The sequence below is a fragment of the Excalfactoria chinensis genome, chromosome 17, assembly GCF_039878825.1.
Source record: "Excalfactoria chinensis isolate bCotChi1 chromosome 17, bCotChi1.hap2, whole genome shotgun sequence".
Classification (NCBI taxonomy): domain Eukaryota; kingdom Metazoa; phylum Chordata; class Aves; order Galliformes; family Phasianidae; genus Excalfactoria; species Excalfactoria chinensis.
In genome coordinates, this window is record NC_092841.1 from 1,209,025 (window position 1) to 1,229,680 (window position 20,656).

The 20,656-nt window shown below is 45.9% G+C and overlaps 1 protein-coding gene across 4 annotated transcripts in view; it reads right to left on the reverse strand.

Annotated features, from left to right (window-relative positions):
• Positions 1-20,656, reverse strand: part of SHISA6 (shisa family member 6) — a 205,694-nt gene that overhangs the window by 104,612 nt on the left and 80,426 nt on the right. The gene's annotated exons all lie outside the window — the stretch shown is intronic.

A 20,656-nucleotide genomic window follows, 5' to 3' on the forward strand; every position in this document is an offset into this window, starting at 1 on the left:
GTGCAGTTGATACAACAGAAGGAAGAGATGCCATCCAGAGGGACCTGGACAAGCTTGAGAAGTGGGCCCACATGAACCTAATGATGCCTAACAAGGCTAAGTGCAGGGTGATGCAGTTGGGTCGGGGCAATCCCAGATGTGTACAGACTGGGAAAAGAACTCATAGAAAGCAGCCATGCAGAGAAGGACTCGGGGGTTCTGGTGGATGAAGGGCTGGACATGAGCCAGCAGTGTGTGCTTGGAGCCTGGAAAGCCAACTGTACCCTGGGCTGCATCAATAGAGGGGTGGCAGCAGGGCAAGGAAAGGGATGGTCCCTCTGTACTCTGTCCCCATGAGGCCCCATCTGAGCACTGTGTCCAGACCTAGGACCCTCAAGAAGGATGCAGAGCTGTTGGAGAGGGTCCAAAGGAGGACACAAAGATACTCAGAGGGCTGGAGGAACTGAATTTCTGGACTTTGTAAAGCCAGGAAGAGAGAAGAGGGTGGAGAAAGGAATGGCAAGAAGGAGCTGGGCAACCAACTCTGGGAAAGTAATACTGAGCCAGTTTGCACAGATGAGACCTGAGGTGAGTGAGAAAGGGCATTTCCTAGGAAATAGTGTGCAATTTGTGCAGTCCTGAGGCTGAAGGAAAATATAGCTCTGGCCTTTGTTCCTAGCACATCATAAATGACCTTCATGAAGACTTCCAGCTGAGGCTATGACATTTTCCTCCTCCCAGTGATTGAATTCCACAAAGAAATGACTCCTGTTTCCTGAGCCAAAAGGAGATTTCTTCTTAGTCATGCTTGTTTTTGCTTCCGACACCAAATTCTCATTTTCTTTCCATACTGACTGCACTGGCACCTACACTCATAGCACAGATTTGCGCGAAACATGCAAGAGAACAGCGCAGCCACAGTCCTCCCTCGCTGGGACTCCATGGTGTAGATAAAAAGGAGGCACTGTTTCAAAAATAGGATGATCGGTTCTTGACATAAAAAGGCACCCAGCTCTATCTCAGGTTGTGCATTAAAATTATCCTTCTTTTTTTTCGCATTCCCTCCTCCTCATCAGAAAGATCTCACCCAGGCTATTTTGAAGCTTCGACGTGTCGCTTTTCATTCATATTTTTCAAGCAGCTACTAAAGTATGTGCACTTCTGAAGTTTCCTATCTGAAATGTGTGCAAACTGCTGTCTGGATTTCAGAGGGCTGCTTCCATGTGCCCCGTTTTGACGTTAAGCTGTATGGAGAATGCCTGAGGCATTCACAAAACTGGAAATTTCACAGAACGAAGCAGTGTGCACGAACACGTGGAGTTGAGCTCTATGAACTGCCTTGCAGACATTTATGATGTCCCCTGAGAGGGTTGGGAGTAGAATCATTTATCTGCCTCTAACGTGGGAAGAAAATGCAGATGGGAGCAAATTCATCCCTTGGGGTGCCACTGTGGATGGGACTGAGCAGTGCCTGCAGACCAGGAAATGGACGGGCTTGGGATATATGGCTTGGAAGACAACCATAGGGTCAATAGACCATGCTTCCAGAGAGCATCAAGGACACGGGAGGGCAGTCACATGAAAGCAAGCTCCATGATGTAGACTTGGGTCTCCTGTGCTCAACAGGTGCTCCATGATTTGGAGATGTGTAGGGTCATTGAGGATCAGGTTGGCAGCCTAAATGAGGATTTGAAGACAAGAAAGATGGAGAACCATCCTGCTCCTGAGCCCTGGCTAAAACTTTATAATAAAGAGCAATCTGGAAGAAAACTGAAGACTTGAGTGAGGGAGAGAAATAAAATGGAGGTGGAAACTTGGAAAGGCTTTGATGGGGAAAATGAGAGGAAAGGAGGAGCTGCCATGCAGAAACATTGTGAGATGCCAGGTTGAAAGATCCCAGTGACCAAAGTCTTCACTGGAAAGACTGGTAAGCCTCTCCAGCTCTCTCTGTGCCTCGTGATATTTTGCTCGGCAATGGTAGAAATTTCAGTTCTCAAAAACACTTGGGGGACATTTGCACTCAGCATGGAAAAAAGCCAGGTGCCATTCCCTGGCACCATCAGTTTCCTTAAATATCATCACTCTCCACCTAACACATAAAAAAACCTCTTTTTAGTGATTTAAAAGGAATGGCTGAAATATGGGGCTATTTATGCTACAGTAGACACGTTCTAGAATGAGAAGTGTAGCATAGAGACTGCATAGATGATAAGGCATTGTAAGCATCTTTAACCTTCCTTGCCTGTTAAACTAGTCCATTTCCTTTCATTCATGTACCTGAATTGCTTTCATGTAAATACACACTTTTCTTGGCTTACTTTCATGTTTATTCCTTTTGTTTAAAAACAAAAGCAGCAATTAAAGAATGGTAAAGATATTTCTGAGTAGATCAGATGCTGGTTTCCCTTTAAAAAGGAAGATGTTATCCCTTTGAATGATTTGAGTGACTTCAGATACAATATCTCAGGGAGTGAAATATGTGTTTTGCGAGCTACTCCTATTAAATCTGCTGAATCTCCTATTAAATTCCCAGCATTGCAGCTTCAGGGAGCCAGGACAGTAATAGGAGGAGTTATGAATTTTGCACAAGGCAAAATAAAGTGAATTTAGCCCAGTGCTTTTCCCCACTGCGTCTTCTGTAGCTCTGGGGCTAAGGGAATTCCCACTGCTGTAAAGAAGTGGAGGCCTTGGCTAAGGTGACAGCTCTGGGTCCTCTAGCAGTCAGCAGGTGTGAGGTGCTGGATCAGAATCAGGTGGTCCAGGGGGCTTCCATTGGCTGTGGTCATCAATGCAGGGCTGAACTACCTGAGGTCTTGATTGAAGATTGTGTTAATCAATCTCTGATGGCCACTTGGAAACTTTACCATGCAGATGCATCCATCAGAAACTCTAAGCTTGCATCCTGAAAGGAGGTTCTGTACGTATTCACAGGAGTTGCTAGCAAGGCTTTGGTGAATGCAACTAACTCAGGGCTGAGCAGATTCCCAGGCCAGCATGACCAGCCCTGATAACATGAAGTTACCATAAGGAGAACTTGCACTAAATCACTGAAGTTGCAGATGTGAAGCAGCCTGTCAGTAGTTCAGTGAGCAGAATACACCTATGTAGAGTGCTGCACAGCTCAGAGTTGGAGCAACACAGCAAAGCTATAGGCTGGATTGCCACCAAATGTTTCTGATATGTTTCAGTTCCCCTTATTTTAAATCTCGGCTCCTTTCTCTCTATAGTCCACATATCTCTGTATTTTCTCCCTGTTGGCATTAGCAGATGACAGATGTTCCTCAGCTCTAATATTGTTGTGTTTCACGGGTTTCATTGGGAAGCTACACTGCAAGAAGTTCTGTCCATGGGCTCACCCCGGGGAAGCAGGAATGTAGGGCCTCTGAAATTGTGAATGAGGAAGGAGGAGGTGAAGACAGATTGTTCACATTTAGTGGAGAAGCAGGCGTGAGGGGCCACCCAAGGAAACCATCATTTCAGCAAGTTTAAAGAAAGCAGAAGGAAGTACTTACTCATGAAGTGCCTCGTTAAACTGTGAATCTCATTAACATGGGGAGGGAAAAAAAAAAAAGATAAAGAAAAGCCAACACAATTTAGACAGGCAAAGAGCCACACGGCAGCCCAGCTACACTGTCAGGTATGGAAATCCCTGAATGCCTCATTACTGGGCATGGTAGGAGGAGTGTGGAGACAAAGGCAAAATTGTTCTGTGCTTTCAAGAGCTTTACACTTCTTTTTTCTGAGCTTCCTTTGTTTAGGAGGAGATACGGCATGGATGGCACTGGATAGGTCTACAGTAGGTATCTGGCCAAGGAGAGCAGTGCTGGTACTACAGGAAATCAGGGTGAGCTTACAACAAAGGCTTTATGTAATACTTCAGAAAAAAACTTCTTCATGTTTCTGGGTGGGTGGTTTGTGCTGACAGCAACAGACCTAAATTTGGTCGTAATTTTTATATAGAAATCACAGACCTGAAATTAGCTTATGCTCACCTTCTGGCCTATATGTGATCCACGCTGCAGTTTCCTACAGCAAGCTTGTAGAAATAGTAACGTGTTGATTATGTCTTGACATCCAGTTATGGGTTGGAGTGGAGACTTTTAGAGCTGAAGAAGATCTGAAGCGCCAGATCTGTGGGAGCAGGCTGATGACAAGCCTTAACCATGCACAGTGTATGTAGGGGACTGAAGGCACTGCTCAGAATGAGTGAACCTACATCAGTAGGGCCTCCTTCACACCCTGCCATTGGCATGAACAAAGTACCACCAACACAGTACTTCCTGGTGTTTTGTCCTGGTCATTAAATCATCTCCTCCAGTCACTACTGAAACTATAGAGTCCCTCTGGGTGTTCAGGTCACCCAATAGCTAGCAACTTGGAAAGATAATATCTGATCATCTGAGCATATAGGAAAGTTTGGTATTCTTTCACAAAATGTAGTGTGGAAATGCACGATGGGGGCCACTGAACAGGGGCACTCCTCTCCTCCATGAGCACTGCCTCAGCCTCAACTCACCCATTCCCAGAGGACCTCCTGGTATGGAACTCCCCTGCAGTACTGCAGGCTCCCATGGTTCTCATGCACTTGGGGTATAGGAAGATCAGAGAGAGGACTCTGCTTTTTCACATGACAGTTTGCTGTATGATATGAATCACTGCTGTTGCCACGTAGGATATCTGCAATAAACATTTTTTGTTGCTCTTCAATAGTTAAGCCAAAGCCGCCTGATCAATACCTCTGTCTGGGAGTCGTTCAGGAGCTCATCAAGCCATGTGTCATTACTGTTGCACAAGCCAATGTGGGCACTGTCATTTTGGTAACAATACTCATAGAATATGTACGAAGCACCCCTCTGATGAATGGCTCCAGGATGGGAAGTAAATCACGGAGCACTGGTACAGACAAGTGGAGGTCTGAAACAGTCTCAAAAGTGCTTAGCAGACTCTGAGCACTGAGAAAGTATGGCAGCATAAAAGAACATTGAAAAAAAAAAGCAAGTAGTGAGTAATTAGGGACCGTCATGATGGGCTGAACAAACAAGGGCAGGTTCCAGTAGTTGGCCTGCAATTGAGCCACACAGATTTTAATTGATTTTGTGTAACTTGGTGCAGATTGACTTTTCTGATCGCCAAGAGGCTTCCACTAACAGTCCGTTTGGGACTCGTGCCTATCAACACCCGCACACATCGTGCTTTGGCTGTGCGCTGTGGATCCTGTTATCCTTTGAGGCTGGGTTCATTTTCCTGAATGCCAAGCTGCTGCCAGCAGCCTGCACGGTGAAACAGAGCTGCTTCTGTTCCATTTGTCATTGTCCATCTGTGTTTCTAATGGCCGGCAATGGAAGGAAAGGCAATGGGTGTAAAGCCAAACTCTGAGAGGCAGACCCAAGACCATTGCTGCCTTCATTGGAGGAAAGTGGCAGGGGAGGACCTGGGCAGAGAGAAGGGAGGGCTGATTCCCTATGCTGTAGTGACTCAGCAGTGATGGGGGGAAGTGAAGAGGGTTGAGCCAGGCTCACTGAAAGGTGAAGAGACAATGAGTATAAATCAAAATACAGGAAATTTCACTTATATGCAAGAAAAGTTGCTGGCTTTGTGGTTGTTTCCCCCCCATCCCCCTTTTTTGCATCCAGCTGGATTCAGACCTGGATAACCTGGACTAGGTGACCTGCACTGAACCATGGGGTGGAACCAGGTGGTTGCAGAGGAGCCTCCAGCCCCAGCCATGTCTGGCTGGAGGGAAAGAGCTGCTGATAAGTACTGGTTGTCCTGAGCAAATGCTGAGTTTATCTTGAATTTCTATAAGAAAAACCATGTTCTCCTCTCCCATGACCTGTAACAGAAGACAGAGACCAGCACCAGCCTCTGGGACCAGACTAGGATCAAAATCTCTCTTCCTCATTCCCTCTGATCCACCAGTTCCTTAAGATCAGTTACTACATTTATCATTTGACAACTGAGTTCCAGGATTTCTGCATGCAGTAACTTACAGCAGTGATGCCAGATAACAGTGATGTGGAATTTTCCTAGTGGACTGAAACCCTACTTGGCATCCTGGACAAGTGCCTGGAATGCTCTGTGTCCAAGTTCTGTTCTGGGTGTATGAAAAAAGAAAGAGAGGGAGGGAGGGAGGGAGGGAGGGAGGGAGGGAGGGAGGAAGGAAGGAAGGAAGGAAGGAAGGAAGGAAGGAAGGAAGGAAGGAAGGAAGGAAGGAAGGAAGGAAGGAAGGAAGGAAGGAAGGAAGGAAGGAAGGAAGGAAGGAAGGAAGGAAGGAAGGAAGGAAGGAAGGAAGGAAGGAAGGAAGGAAGGAAGGAAGGAAGGAAGGAAGGAAGGAAGGAAGGAAGGGATGAAGGGAGGGAAGAAGGAAGGAAGGAAGGAAGGAAGGAAGGAAGGAAGGAAGGAAGGAAGGAAGGAAGGAAGGAAGGAAGGAAGGAAGGAAGGAAGGAAGGAAGGAAGGAAGGAAGGAAGGAAGGAAGGAAGGAAGGAAGGAAGGAAGGAAGGAAGGAAGGAAGGAAGGAAGGAAGGAAGGAAGGAAGGAAGGAAGGAAGGAAGGAAAAAGAGAAAAAGAAAAAGAAAGAGAAAAAGAAAAAGAAAGAGAGAAAGAAAAAAGAAAAAAGAAAAAAGAAAAAAGAAAAAAGAAAAAAGAAAAAAGAAAAAAGAAAAAAGAAAAAAGAAAGAAAAAAAAAAAAGAAAAAGAAAAAAGAAAAAAGAAAAAAAGAGAGAAGCCCAGAAGGAGATGGAGGTTGGGCTATGGACGGCTTCACATGCTTCCCAAGCTCAGCCCGTTTAGATGCAGAGACTCTAACCCAAATTAATAGATCCTCTGGGGTCTGCAAAACTGGGCTAATATTTTGCAAGAATAGCTCTCCCCTGCTTCTTGCCCTCCACTATGATGAAGACAAAATGCCTTCATTATTACAGCATTTAACAGTGTGCAGTGTTTATGAAGAGGCTGGAGGATGTGAAGGAATCCAAGCCAATTACATTAATCTCATAGCAAATAAAGCTGCAAATATTTACCTTCACTATACTGCTTTATCTTATTGGACAAGCTCTCGAATTAATCTAAATCCAGTCCTTTAACCTTGCTAGATGAATTGTCTCCTGACATCAGGAGGTCACCTAGACTTTACAGCTGGTCTCCATGAGCAGACACCAACTCAGCTGTGAATTGCACGCTGGGTATATAACCCTTATTTAAATCTCTTTCATCTATTGTAGTCCTAAGAGAAGTTTTCCCTGTCTCCATCTGGTTGCTCAGTTTTGCAGTGTGATACTGCAGTGCGAGAGGAATGCAGAATAACCCAATTAAATGAGTGAGGAACAATAGAGGAATGCTCAGATTTCTTGCAAGCTATATCAGTTAACCACCATGAATATTTTTTCTCACTACAACCCACTGATATATGGTAGAGACAAAATTCTCTTTATGACAACGTGCCTCAGGAACCTCCCTGTGCTACTGCATACAAGCCTGGCCTGGGAAACTCCAGCTTTTGTATTCTTATTTTTTCTTACATGGCACCAAATGCAGTGCTTTGGGGTGGGAATTCAGCCAATATAAAACATATAGGGCGTGAGCAACAGATTTATTTGTGTTGCACACTGGACAGAAGCACTCAGGTCATGCCAGGGACACACCGCGTTGGTCCATGGTATGGAACAAACAATTTATTTATCGTTCTCCCTACATTTTTTAGTCCTCTTTTCAATGACCATCCCTCCTCAGATTGCATTTATTTCCTGTTACCACTAGCTATAAACCCAATTATTTGAGTTCATTTTCACCTACCTGCCTACTATGGCCTCTGCACCCAGCCTACATCAGTGGCAATGGGAGTGCTCAGCCCTAGCAGTGCTTGGTAGAGCGCTCAGACAGAAGCTATGCAGGTTTGGAGAGTGCCTACAAATAACATTAAGTAAATTTGTTATGTGTTATTATGTGTGATCAACCTGTCAGGTATTCCTAGCTGGTAGCAATCCATAACAGGTATATCCACAGGACAGGTCTCAGCACACTTTTGTCTGAAGCCCATTAACACACTTGTTCGGGAAGATGTTGCTTGAGACTTGGGGAACATCAGAGCTTGCTGTAAGTTCAGCTTTCCTTGATGCTGTGCATATTATCCTACAACCCCTGGATATAGGATGCCACGTAAACACTTTCAGTCTCCAGATCTCGGGGTGCCACCTGCTCTGAGTTCACAACATGGCCTGGAAGCTGGCACAGGCTGTCCAGACAAGTGGTGGATGCCTCATCTCTGGACGTGTTCAAGGCCTGGTTGCATGGGGCCCTTGGACGGCTTGATCTGGTGTCTGATTTAGTGGCTGACAACCCTGCCCGCATCAAGGGAGTTGGAAATAGATGATCTTTGATGTCCCTTCCAACCCAAACCATTATATGATTCTGTGATTGATTCTATGACTCTCATTTATGGCATTTATCAAACCAAAAGGATTACTGTGAATCAAATAGAGTTCACAGATATCTACACAGGTGAAAGACTTGTAGTGGGGAGATACTTCTACTGAGTGGGAAAAGGTGGTTCAGATGCCTTCGGAACCTGAAATCTCTCATTTCTACAAGTAGGGTGTAAATGCATACAAGTGGATGGGGTTCAACTACATACAAGTGATGGAGACTCATAGCTGGAACAAATCATCTGAGAATATTGTTGAGTCTCCATCAGATGAAGCCTTTAAATCTAACCAGATAGTCATACAACATCCTGATTCCAACAAACTATAGCTTTGTAGCCATTAAAAGTAGATATGACTCTGGCTGGTATGCAGGGGCTCAGACCAGATGGTGGGGTCTGTCCCTTTAGGAACGTGTCTGGAAATGATGATCAAGCACAACTCCAGCTGAAGACAAAGAGGCTCAGACAGAGCCAGTTGTGGTGCAGCTCCCCCAGCCCTGGTGACTCAAGGTCAGCCTGACAGCACACTGGAAAGAGCACAGGGAGCTTTGAAGTATTTGATTTACTATTTTATTTACTTCCCTAGGGCACTGGGTGTGGACTTTGAACTAAATTGCAATCATTGCTCCCCGCTCTCCTCAGAGGCTTCAGTGCCAGGTATTCTCTCTGACTTCATTTAGAGACTCAAAAACAGTTCTTCCACCATCCCAAGGTGACTGCGTCCTGTTACCTTGCCTGAAGACCCAGAGGTCCCAAAGGCCTCAGATCCCAGCATGTCTCACAAGTTCTTGCAGCGTGTCCATTTTAGATGGAGATTCTCCCTATTTTATCTATTTAATGCTGTTGTCTGAGTACGACCACTAACACAGATGGATGCTGAAATGCTGCTGTTGGAACTGCTGAGTTTATTTCTTCACATGCTGCTCACGAGCATCTGCCGGGAAGGCTTTGTCTCTTGGGTGGTTGCCTGGATGGTTGGGCATCCATCACAGAGCTGCCAGCCCAATGACCAGGTCTGTGGCTATGCTAACTGCAGAGGATTTGGAAAACTGCTTGAGAACACATGAGAAATATCAAGATGTGGCATGTAACAGTGTGAGAAATGACAAAAATAACAGATAGAGCAGTGAAGGTCAAGGGGAGATGATATGAGAAGCAGCCCAACTTCTCAGGTCACTGTGGGGTCTTGCGGGCTTTTGAGCAGCACAACCATGCAAGGTTAACAGCATCGGTTTAACCGTGCTGCCAAGAATTCCTATGTAACTCTAGCAGAAAGACCAAACTTTGATGTGGATATGGCAAAACTGGTACTAATGGTGGAATTATTAAGTGGGTAAAAGCTCTTTATCTGGGAGAGGGATGGGATGAGCGTATAGAGGTACAGATGTGGCAAAAAGGATGCTCAAAAACTGGAAGAAAAAAAAAAGATAACAGTGCAAAATATATGATTGACTCTGCCCAGGGGTGTCTGTCAGGAAGCTCCTTTGTTTGGCCATCCCAGATCCACCAAGACTGTTCCTGTGGTCAGCAGGGTGGGAGAGGGGTGGGATGCCTCACCCAGCTGGCAGGAAAATACCTGGATGAATGGATGGGCTGAGCATCTCAGTAGTGCTGTGCTGCTGCCTGTTCCCAGCCCGACGGCACAGGCAGGTACCTGTCACATCATTGCAGGGCAGCAATGACAGATTGCATGAGCAGATTTCCCCAAATATACCTGATACTTCATCATCGTTTTAGAACAGCTCTTGCACTTCATTTCCCTCCTCTTGCAGGTGATCAAACAATAGAAAGAAGGAGAAACGGGTTTGCAAAAAATCACTCCCTGAATTTGTTTCCAGTCTCACTGACTCGAAGGATTACACCAGTGTAAAATCACTGCCTGCTCAGGAGAAGTCTGTGGTTGATACTACAGTGAGAATGATCTCCTCCCCCTGCCAGGATTGCACAGCCGCAGACACAGTGCTTCCCACAACTGCTGTACCTCATCGTTCTCTGCTGGGATGCTACATGAATGCAACATGAAGCAAAAGGGAACCCAGTGAACTGATAGATCTATTTCTCCGCAGGTCTGAACACCCATCCCTGTGCCTCCAACAAGTCAGCAGGAAGGAGCTCTGAGAGGCAGCATAGGAACTGGGGGTCCAGAGCTGAGGAGCAGAAAACCTGCTTAGGATTGTAAAGCTAAGGTCAGTGTAGCTGGCAGGGTCCTGGATAGCTGCAGTACTTTACAACTGCTTGATTCTTTTTGCAAATAAAAGAGAGAAATAGGCAGAATCTGAAATATTTTATTAACTCAGCTCAGTTTTGCTGAACTGTCTGTGTAAGGAAAAGAGAAGCAAACAAGCAATTCCAGGTGAAATCTTTCATTTTGACATACTTCAAGGGAAATCGCTTCGATTTTCATTCAGAGCGGCTCATTAGGAAACATCCTTCAATTGTCATTTAAAGAGAAATCTTGAATTGGAAACAAAACATATCATTAAACGCGCAACAAAAGGCCCCGTCTGAAAGTGAGTGGCTGATTGCCTGCCAGCAAACAGGAACCCCATCCCAGTACATCATCTGGCTATGTAGGAGTCCCATTCTGCAACCCATGAGCCAGAAGCAGCACTGACACTCCAGTAAGAACCCCTCTATGCAACTGTGCGGGCTTTAAAGATGCATCAGCATCCGAGAAGAGATTAAATACAACAGGGAAAATGCGCGGAGCAATAACCAAGGCGGGACACTGTAATAAGCCTGGGTTCTGGGTCATTAATTCCTTGTTATCCGCCTTCATTCAAATGCAGCACAGATACACGCTGCTGCCCTGTATTTTACTGAATCCAAACCTCACCCTGAGGTTCCCACTTGCTGTTCACTTCGAAAGGATTTTTGGTGCAGCATCTCCAATGAGCTGTATGCTTTGTGGAGCTCCTTGGATATGCTCTGTATTGTGGGGATGACATGGGGGTGCAGCTATCTGCCCTGGGCTGTCTGCAATGGGCTGTGCCCTTATACTGCAGCCTGAAAGAAGGACAAACACTGTCAGAATCATAGATGAGGGGGAGTGGCATTGAGTTGAGCTAGGGAAGGCTCAGGTTGGATGTCAGGAAAAATATCTTCTCCAAAAGAGTGATCAGGTGCTGGCACAGCTGCACAGGGAGGTGCTGGAGTCACCATCATGGAGGTGTTCAAGAAACGTTCAGACGTGGCACTGAGGGACAGGGGTTAGTGGGGGAATATTGGTGGGAGGTGGACGGTTGGGCTGGTTGATCTTCAAGGTCTTTTCCAACCTCAGTGATTCTATAATTCTATGATTCAGACACTGCAGGACAGGTGTGGATGCTGCTCTGCACCGCACCACAGAAACCTCTGTGATAACTACACTGAGCTGTCCCCAGCAAATGTGTCCACAAACATCAGTGTGGCATTTGATGTGCCAGTGAGATTTAGGGTGCATATATGGATGTGAGATCTGCTCATGGTAACATGCCTGGCTTACCAACAAGCAGATGTTTTCATAGGAACAGGGGAGGAGAAACAGAATCACAATCCTTCTGCCACCGAGGCTTAAACAGGAGCTAATGAGTTAATGAGATCCCAGTGATCACTGACAGCAGCCGCTTTACCCACCTGGAGCAGAAAGGATGTACTTTTACAAACTGTAATTGCTACATAAAAAGCTGATTGAAATTCCACCTTCTTTATGGACACCGCAGTCCATGTCTGATTACGCTGTTTGCAGCGTGTAGTTTGACCAGCTCTTGCAACCCCTGCCTGCACACATAAAAAAGGGCTCAATTTTAGAATGACTTTTGCTTCTCAATTGCCCAATATCTGTGTTTTATGTACCAAAAAATACAATTCATTGAACCACAATAAATAGCCACGAATCCTACAAGACCGCAGACATTTGGGTTTGACCAGATCTAGCCAATGAATTTCAGTTCAGTATTGCAGTCCTATTTGTTCTGCTATTAATTCTAGTGAGGACAATTGATCAATTGTTTTAATTTTAAATCAGAGAGCTAATATCCCAGTTTGGCTTCCCTTGTGGTCTTTCAGTTCGTGCCTCCGAGCAGTGAAAATCACTTTTGCTTCTTTTTCTTTTCTGTAGTTAATTCAGCAACCCCATATGAAGAACATCAGCTGCCCTTTCCCCATTAGATTGGAGGTAATACAGTTTCTTTGCTTTTAATTATATTTGTTCCAAAAAAACCCAAACGTGAACAACAATGTGTAACTCTATGACCACTGCAAAGTCCAGGGCATGCAGACTCACAAATGAGCACGAGGTTGGGCAGAGCCATTGTCAGAGGCCTAGAGAGGCTTTGGGGTCTTTACATAGCCATTGGCTTGCCTTCCCATTGCTGTACTAGATCTGTTGGCAATGCCCATGCAAGCACAGAGTTGGGAACAAAGGTGTCTGAACACACCGTGTCTGTCTTCTGGCACCATCTGCTACTCTGCCTCTCTCCTGCATCATGTACCTGGGGTTTCTCTGGCTGTACTGTGGCTGCCATTTCTCCATCTCTGGGCTGTCAGAGGTCTTCGGCCCTTCCTCTTCTTCTCTCCTCTTTTTGGTTTTGCATCTTAACCTCGCTCAACCATCTCTGTACTTAGGTGCAGGTTCTGCCCCAAACCTCACCTGCAATCTGCTACCTCCTCCGCAGATATGAAATGAGGGTCTTAACTGACCTCCCCTCATCCCTGTTTCTCATGAGCCTCCAAAAGGTCTTATTTTGGAAGTGAGGATGTTGAGCAGAAATGGATGTGTTGAGCTTTGTTTGCTGTGTTCCTCTTTCATAATCAATTACTCCTGCAACTCTCATTTGTTAGCAGATTTATTGCCTTGATTTCTTACTGCATTACGATATCCCCAACTCTGGTCTCTCCAGGCACCCAAAGTGGTGGCAAATTGTATTTGTAGTCTGTGGGTCAGAGGCTCCAGCTCAGATCCTGGTGGCAGCTCAGGAAAGAGGTAAGTAGTGATTTCATTTTAAGTTCTGCAGATTAGCTGTGGTTCAGTCTGCCTCTTCCTTTGACACTTTTGGTCTACTCTAATTCCAGTCTCTGCAGATCTGCAGATCACTGAAAAGCTGATTTTGTGAGCTTAATTTAACTTGAGTTGATGCTCCATAGATCATTCTGCAGCCAGAGAACACTGTGCTCTGTGATCCTGCTGATCTGTACATGATAAACCGAGCCTGACCGGGTCACGGCATGTGAGACCATTGGGAAGCCGATGCTGCTGCAATCAGTGATCTTAACTTGCCTGTCTGTGCTGTAGTAGGTTAAGTCATTGATGATTACTCATAGGGAAGTAGCTGGGATGGCTCTCACCAGGTCATCTATTTCACCATCCTGCTCTGAGGCACTGATCCTACCTGTGTTAATTCTGACGCATCAGCTTAGCTTAGACACTCAAGAGGGCTGCATCTGGACTGCTTCAGTCAGATTTATTTCCCTGTTTTCTGTGCTAAATGAAGGGGTACAGCTGTTGTGGGACTGGGAGGGCTCTGAGATTTCCATTTAAAAGATTATTCCACCATTCTCAAATATGCTTTCATTCCAATTTTAGCAGAGTCCCAGCACTCACCCTTCATCGGGAGCAATGCTGTTGGCCCCCAAAGCTCTGAGGGCAGGTGATAACCTTTAGGTCACAGCTTTCTGTCCCTTCAGCCACAGTGATCACTTCTGAGAGCAGTCTAGCACAGCTTTGCTGCTTACCCAGGGGCTGAACTCCTTCCCTTCACCCACAGGCTTTGGCCCTCTCTCCCAGCCTAAGGATGCTGTGGCACATTCCCCCTTTTAAATCTGTGATTGCTTTGGAAGTCTGCATCTTCAAGCTGAACTCAAGGCTTCCTGCCTGCCCAGCCTTTGGTTCCATGCTCACAGCTGGCACTGCTTCCTTGCAGGCTGGCAAAGGATAGTGGCTCAGCAATATTCTGGATGTTTGGGGCCCATCCCTGCAAGGCAGAGCCCCTATCTCTGGCTCCAGGTGAATAGGAGTGGCCACAGAAATATAGTCTGTAACAACCCCTGTGTATGGCTCAGCTTCATAAGCTGGTGTGAATACATTGGTATGAGGGACTGACACATTCAGCTGTAGCCAAGGAAAGGAAGTAGCCAAGTAGTTCAACCTCTATACATCCTCCATTAGAAGACATGAAGGTACAGCATTGAGGTCCTTATGCTGCTTGTGAAAACCTCTGGGCACAGCTGCCAGCACTGCTCCCCTTGGGGCACAGGGAAATAGCAGCAAGCAATCCAAAGCTGTGCTGGACCTGTCTGGGGGATGCAGACTACACCCTTGTCTGTCTAAAGGGGCTGTGAGGACTTGTTTGGCTTTGTAAATTCTTCATTGAGGAACTGAGTGCATCTGGCAAAGGTGCTTCTCCCCCATCTGTCCCATCTACTGTTCCAGCTCACACCAAACACTGTCACCAGGTTTGGAAAGCTGACACAGGATCTGAAGTCTTGAAAGGTTGGACAAAGGAAAAACCTGGTTATCTTGTGGATTATAGGATAAGGACAAGCTAATCACATCCATCTTCCTCTCTGACAACCCAGTGAATGAATACTTGGTGCAAATGGGAGGTGATGAGGACAGAAAGCAATGATGGAAGCCCTGAACACAACAGAATGCTGCTGAGGGTGACAGCTGCTTTCCTCTGCCCCCAGAACTGAAAGCTTTCTACAGCAGCACACATTTATCATAACCCATAGCACAGAGAAATAGGAAAGGGGCCCAGAGCAGGAGGGGAGCCCTCAGTTTGTCTGCACTGCACCGTCCTGCAGGTGGGAAGGTGGAAGAGATGAGATATAGAGGAGATGTATCGTCCGCTGGGCTCTCTCTTTCTATGTCATTAATCAGCTTCTCTTCACAGGTCATTTGTATACAGTAGAACTTAAAGCCAAACAAAGCCTGTGGAATGATTTGTGCCCTTATGAATTCTTAATTCAAGTGGGACAGCAGATAATGTCCCTCAAAATGTTTCTGCTGTGCTTTACAGCAGGCGCCAATTAATTACTGCAGGGATGGTGCTTCAGGACCACCTCCTCCCCTAGATAAATATGTCCAGTGACAGAGAAAGTTCTTATTCCACACACATAGCATGCAGGGACAGCTCTGCAATGGAAAAACAACTTTGTCTTCTGTAGGAGAGGGATTCTGACACATGGAACGATGTAGACACCGTGCAGTACTTCCTGCTCAGGAAAGCCGTGTATCTTGCCCTGTAGGCTGGGATCTGTGCTGGTGGGGAGCAGTGGTGATGTCGTGTCTAAAGGCAGGCTCCCAGCAAAGCAAACCAAGCACACCTGCAATTAGCAGAGCTTTAGGAAAGCTCAGCTCCAACCGTGGCATCCAAATATCCAGTAGGTTTCCCCTTGTCCTACAAAAGGCCTTGTTACAGCTATTGATGTGTAGCAGTACCCCCACCCCTACTGCCCTTTGGAGTCGATGCATGTTTGTCATTATCTCAAAGCTCAACAGAAATGAAAGTCTCTGGTTAGTTTTACATCTATTTCTTTAACACCAACACATTAAGGGTGCCCGGCTCCTGGCAGTCAATGAAACAATGCAGGCAGTGGGCTTTGGGCTGACTGCTTTCAACCTTTCAAGTTAAGACAGGTATGAAAATCTATCTGCAGTTTCCCCTGTAACTGTTTGTTCGAAAACAAAACAAAGGAAAGAAGGGGGGAAAAAAGGGTTCTACACAGATTCTGACACTCTCTAAATCAGTTCTAGACTGAAAAACTTGCTATGTGGGGATTGTATGGGTATTCCTTTAAGATACAAATGGGGATTAATGAATAACCCCTCCCTGCCCCCCATGGCAGCTGTGTGCCCACCTACTCAGTGCCTTTGAGGCGAACCAAGGCTGACTGCAGGCAGTGGGAGTCATTACACTAAACGCAGAGGATTTGGGAGCTGCAAGCAGAAAGAAGACCATGAATAACAATATGTACCACCTGAAAACTCACTGCCTCCCCTGGCCTGCCTCCTCCCCGGTGCTCAGTGCTCCTGGATGAATTACGTAAGCCTCACAAAACCCTTCAGTGGTTTATCTGTGCACCCGCTTTGCAACACAGTAAATTGCACAACGGAGAGGTCAAACCCATATGTTTCCTCCAGAGCAGCATGCAGATTACTGGGAGATGCAAGAGAAGTGCCCAGGGGTCCTGACTCACATCCAAACGAGAAGAACGAAATAATGAATGGAAAGATTCAAGATCATAATAAATCTTGCTCTGAAGTCTTTAATAATGAAGCTTTATTGTAAATCCATCACAAAGAAACATTACATGAAACCACCAAATAGGTCAGGTTAATTACATCATCTGAAACTGGTGTGATACCTCGAGCCTTCATAAAAAAAAGTAATCAAATCCCCTAGGAGTGAGAGATGACTTTTTTAATTAGTTGAGCACTAAAATCTCTGTGCTAACACCTCACAGTGTTCCTCTAGCTTAGCTAGACAAAATATGACATTTACAAGGTAAGTAGCAATTAGGGCTGCTTATCTGTGTGCCAGTTTGCATCCTCCACGGTTAGCCCTTTGTAACATAACAAAACCTCTTTGCCAGCCCCACAGGCTTGGTGTGAAAAGACATTTGCATTGAGCACCTTCCCTCATTCTGCTCTGTATGTGCAGCCTGTGACCTCCATCCCACATTTCCTACTAAAGCTGGCATGCTGAATAGAATCAGAGCATCTGGTTTGGGTTGGAACAGATCGCAAAGCCCATCCAGGTTCAACTCCCAGCCATGATGGGGGACGTCCTCACCAGGTCAGGATGCCCAGGTCCCCATCCATGAGGAAATGAAGCACCCCCAGCTTCTCTGGACAAACTGCTGCAGGGTCTTATCACCATCACAGGAATTTCTGTATCTAATCTAAATCTACCATCCTTCTGTTACAAATGTTATCCTCTTGTCCTATCACTACATGCTCCAGGGAAGAGTCTCTACCCACCTTTCTCATAGGCCTCCTGTAAGTATTGTAAGGCAGCAGTAAGGTCACCCTAGACTTCTTTTCTCTAGGCTGAATAACCCCAAGCAACATAACTACCTTTAGTACCAACCAGTGTTGGTTCAGGAGTTGGGAAACAGACCCGGGAGGTATCCTCAGCCCTTCCTGTGACTCTCTGGGTGACAATGGGGAAGACTGAGCTATTCTTCACCTCATTCTGCAGCTCCAGTGCTGGCAACCCCCCATATCTGCAGCTCATGTTCCTTCCACCTCCCAAACTCTCCCCAGCCCCCCATTTTCAGCAAGATCCCGAAGCTCACAAGTTCCTTGCACTTACCAAACCAAGGAGGATGTGCTCCATGTCCTAGGGATGCCAAGCTGAGGGGACACAGACCACAGCTACGGATGCGCCAAAGATGTTGCTCCGTTTCTCTGTCCATCTGATGCAGTTATAACATTAAATACCAATGGGAACGTATCCAAAGCTTGCTTTAAACAGAAACACTCCTATAGATCGCGCTGTGCTTGGGATCAGTCACAATTCCCCTTTCCAAGTCCCCTTTGGCTTTTGTTTATTTCAAATGGAGCCATCTGTACAGGGTTTGCCAAAAATAGTTTCTGAAGGGAAATGGTCTTTCCAAAAGGAACAGATATTTCCCTTGAAGGACCGAATCCTTTTCGATACGTTCTCCTTGTCAGTTTCGTGTTTTGAAAACCTGAAGCATCTTTCAATTCTCAAAACAGGATTTTTTTCCCCACTTTTCATCCCCAAATACCCTTTTCACAGGATCTGCTATTATATTATTACAATATCTTATCCTCCTTGTCTGTAAGGCATCAGCGAAGAGCTGCATTACCGAGTTATATTAAAACATCTATTTATATTTTCCCACTTGAAGCACATGGTATTTTTACCAGCCCCACTGCGCATCCCCCAGCAGCAATCCCAGCACACTCTCACTCGGATAACACCAGCAGGATGCTAATAGTGCCACCAAGGTTTTTGCACCTAGAGAAGGTATGTTTAAAGCTTCGGTAATTGCTCTGAGCCCCACAGACAGGCAGAACTGCCAGGCAGAAGAGCTGTGAGTCACCAAGAAACCTAATTCTATGACCCGCACAAGCACCTGGAGGAAGCAAAGGTTATTTAAGAAGGCAACATTTCTCCTTTCTGCTTAAATTCGGTATCTTTGTGTTGCTTTGCCAGTCAATGTGCAGTTGTCTAAAGAGCGCAGAGGGTGACATACGAAAGTGGTAGGTGTTATTACTAAGCATATTAAACTGACAAGAAAAACACAGGGCTCAGGGATGGCTGAAAGGCACTTTCAAGTCTCACCAAGAAAAACAAGCCTGAGATGTAATCCTTGACCCAGGCTTGTGCAAATGAAGCCCAGAAGTCCAAGGAGAGATGAGGCTCACGCTGTAAAAGACAGCCAGAGAGGAGGGCTGGGCAGTTATATATACAAGTTTGAGTTTTGAAAATAATAAGTTGAAACTTAAGAGGGCTCTGAGAGAAAATGAAATAAAGAAAATCACTTTCTATATATAAACATGGAGAGGGAAAATGCCGGGGAGGGAGAAGATCCAACAGACAAACTTGGCACAGGAACAAAAAGTGTATGCTGGCTGTGAATAAATTCAGGCTGGGAAATTGAAGGAAGTTTTCAGCCATCAAAGGAACAAAATCCCAGACCAGGCTTTGACAAGGAGGAGGAGGAGGAAGAGAAGTAGCTGGGTACAAGATGAAAGGCAAGAGGAAGGCATTGAGAGAGCAAGTTGCTTTCTGGGCACACACACAACCTGTGCCCCTGGTCCTGCAGAATAACTGCAAGCTCAGGGCTGAGAAATGGGGTGCTGCAATGGCACCATCTGCAATCCTGGGGCACGCCGCTATTGCAGGACATGAAGGCAGCCTGCAGGAAAGCTGGGGAGGGACTTTTGGTAAGGGCATGTAGTGATGGGATGAGGGAAAAAATGGCCTTAAGCTGGAAGAGGGTTGATTTAGATTAGATATTAGAAAGAAATTCTTGACTGTGAGACCAGTGAGACACTGGAATGGGTTCCCAGAGAGGCTGTGGATGTGCCCTCCCTGGAAGCACTCAAGGCCAGGCTGGATGGGGCTGCGAGCAACGTGGGCTAGTGGGAGGTGTCCCTGCCTATAGCAGGGGGCTGGAATGAGATGATCTTAAAGATCCCTTCCAGCCCAAACCATTCTATGATTCTATGACATGGATGTGGACTCAGATTGAAACGCCCACAGCAGCCCACCCATCCCTCCCCCATCATCTCCCTCAAAGGCTGATGTGACATTTCCTCCCTGCCATTTCATTTCCTTTATCCACTGGGTCAAGGAGCACTTCGGTAAGGTCACGGCAGTTCTGGTCACGGCTGTTTTGAGCTCATCCTAATGACTTCAGTGTGAAACAGCAATGAGTCTGATGGCTGAATTCCAGGCTTAGAGATCGAGAGCTTTCTCCTAAAATGAGGTTTTGCACAGAAACCCTGGTCTATGGCTTTATAGCATGAGCTCTGCTTTCAGGAGTGCTGCCTCAGTTTCATATTTGCATTTATCTCTCTCTACCAATACAATGGGTCTAATGAAGAGGGATTTTGGAACAGTGGGTTTTTTAGTTACCAGTTTTTTTTGGTTGCTGTTGGAGAACTTTTTTGTTGTTGTTGTTTTAATCAGGGACAAATGAAATAGCAAAAGATGTCCAGGGTCAAATGTATGGATTTTTCTCTCCAGGTAGTGCTCCCCTCTACCAGCCCTGGTCTATCAGCCTGCTTTGCCTGACCACTGTCATTTTTCTCTACTAAAATACATTTGCACAAAGCTGTTTTCCTAGCTCTTCAAAATCATCCTGTACAACTTTAATGCAACTCTTCCATTCTACGGGGGAGTGATGAGCAGAGAGTGACTCTCTGTTCCTTTTCAATCCTTTCTGCTCTCCATATGACTGGGGAGAATTCCAAGCAAGTGGGCAACCTGCCTCCAACATCTGCCAATACCCACAGAGACAGCGACACAAGAAGCACATCAGAAGATCCAGAAGGTAACATTGGAGATGTGAAACCAAGCTGTTCTAGCTGGGGAGTCTACTTGAGGTAACAGTTGGAAGAATGCAGCTATGGGACCTCCAGAGATGGTTGGCAGAGCAGTATGTGGAGGGTATGATGGTCCTGATGGATGTCATGGTTTCTGAGTTAGGACAATTAGTTTCCAACCTTTGGAAAGAGATTTATTGACTCCCCACATAAGTCAGGTAGCTCACCTGGCTTGCTCTCCCTTGTGTTCCTT